This window comes from Nomascus leucogenys, chromosome 7b (genome assembly GCF_006542625.1).
Source record: "Nomascus leucogenys isolate Asia chromosome 7b, Asia_NLE_v1, whole genome shotgun sequence".
Classification (NCBI taxonomy): Eukaryota; Metazoa; Chordata; class Mammalia; order Primates; family Hylobatidae; genus Nomascus; species Nomascus leucogenys.
The window spans coordinates 34,518,432-34,520,565 of NC_044387.1; the positions used below are offsets into that span (position 1 = coordinate 34,518,432).

A 2,134-nucleotide genomic window follows, 5' to 3' on the forward strand; every position below is an offset into this window, starting at 1 on the left:
CAAAGTGTGAATAGTGATAAAACAGTGGTACATCCATACCATATTACTGGTTAATATAAAGGAATGAACTATTAATACATGTAACGACTTGGATGGCCTAGAGGGGAAGATGCTGAGTGAAAAAATAATTTCAAAATGTCATGTATGTACTATAGTATATGTCACTTTTTATTTTGAAATAATTTTAGATTGACAGGAGATTGCAGCCAGTCTCATGCAGTCTTTCCTCAGCCCCTCCCAATGTTAACATCTTACACAAATATAGTATACTATTAAGAAATTGACATTGATACAATCCATAGGCTTATACATATTTTGCAGTTTGGGGAGAAGGCAGTAAGGTGTAACTCTACTGAATTTTATCAGTTGAGTGTTTTGATTGTGGTAGTTTGTGTAAAGCTACATGTGATAGCAGAACTTTCCAGAACGTTCGGTGAGAGGCGGAGGAGTGGTAACTGCCTGAGCTGTGCACAGCTCCGTGCTCCTTCCTGCTCCCTCACACACTGGCCTCAGCCCGCACCGGCAGTAGAAGATGGTGAAAGAAGCAACTTACTAGGATGTTTTGGGGGTCAAACCCAATGCTACTCAGGAAGAATTGAAAAAGGCTTATAGGAAACTGGCCTTGAAGTACCATCCTGATAAGAATCCAAATGAAGGAGAGAAGTTTAAACAGATTTCTTAAGGAAGTTCTCTTTGATGCAAAGAAAAGGGAATTATATGACAAAGGAGGAGAACAGGCAATTAAAGAGAGTGGAGCAGGTGGCGGTTTTGGCTCCCCCATGGATGTCTTTCATATGTTTTTTGGAGGAGGAGGAAGGATGCAGAGAGAAAGGAGAGTTAAAAATGTTGTACATCAGCTCTCAGTAACGCTAGAAGACTTATATAATGGTGCAACGAGAAAACTGGATCTCCAAAAGAATGTGATTTGTGAAAAATTTGAAGGTAGAGGAGGTAAGAAAGGAGCAGTACAGTGCTGTCCCAATTGCTGAGGTACTGGAATGCAAATAAGAATTAATCAGATAGGACCTGGAATGGTTCAGCAAATTCAGTCTGTGTGCATGGAGTGCCAGGGCCATGGGGAGCGGATCAGTCCTAAAGATAGATGTAAAAGCTGCAAAGGAAGGAAGATAGTTCGAGAGAAGATTCTAGAAGTTCATATTGACAAAGGCATGAAAGATGGCCAGAAGATAACCTTCCATGGTGAAGGAGACCAAGAACCAGGACTGGAGCCAGGCGATATTATCATTGTGTTAGATCAGAAGGACCATGCTGTTTTTACCCGACGAGGAGAAGACCTTTTCATGTGCATGGACATACAGCTGGTTGAAGCATTGTGTGGCTTCCAGAAGCCAGTATCTACTCTTGACAACCGAACCATAGTCATCACCTATCATCCAGGTCAGATTGTCAAGCATGGAGATATCAAGTGTGTACTAAATGAAGGCATGCCAATTTATCGTAGACCATATGAAAAGAGTCGCCTAATCATCAAATTTAAGGTAAACTTTCCTGAGAATGGCTTTCTTTCTCCTGAAAAACTGTCTTTGCTGGAAAAACTCCTATCTGAGAGGAAGGAAGTGGAAGAGACTGATGAGATGGATCAAGTAGAACTAGTGGACTTTGATCCAAATCAGGAAAGATGGCGCCACTACGATGGAGAAGCACATGAGGATGATGAACGTCATCCCAGAGGTGGTGTTCAGTGTCAGACCTCTTAATGGTCCAGTGAATAACACTCACTGCTGGCATTTAATGTGCAGTAGTGAATGAGTGAAGGACTGTAATAATATGCTCACTACTTGCTCTTGTTTTTGTTTTAATATTCAACTATCATAGTGTTTTAAAAAGTCAAATGAAGAATAAATGCAAATATAAAAGCTCTGCCTTTGCCCTGTATGTATGATGACCTTAGTGTGCAAGATGAAGTTTAATACCTGTGAAAACTACAAAGAAGTTCCCCTAGCATTTCTAAGCCAAACCTTGTAATTGACTTCAGCTATGTATGTGGACAAGCTTTGAAATGCTAGGTATATGTATTGGCTTCAGTGTATGACCCTTCATTGTTAAGCTATGAAAGCAAAACTCTGTATTTAACTGGCAATGAGGAAAAAAAAAATTTTGTAGAGAAGTGTTG

At 40.3% G+C, this 2,134-nt stretch overlaps 1 pseudogene across 1 annotated transcript; it reads left to right on the forward strand.

The window, feature by feature from the left end:
• The first annotated feature begins 532 nt into the window (after positions 1–532).
• On the forward strand, positions 533–1,718 carry LOC101176276 (annotated as a pseudogene). Its single transcript, XR_178499.3, has one exon. The product of XR_178499.3 is annotated as a dnaJ homolog subfamily A member 1 pseudogene (transcript).
• Positions 1,719–2,134: the final 416 nt, after the last annotated feature.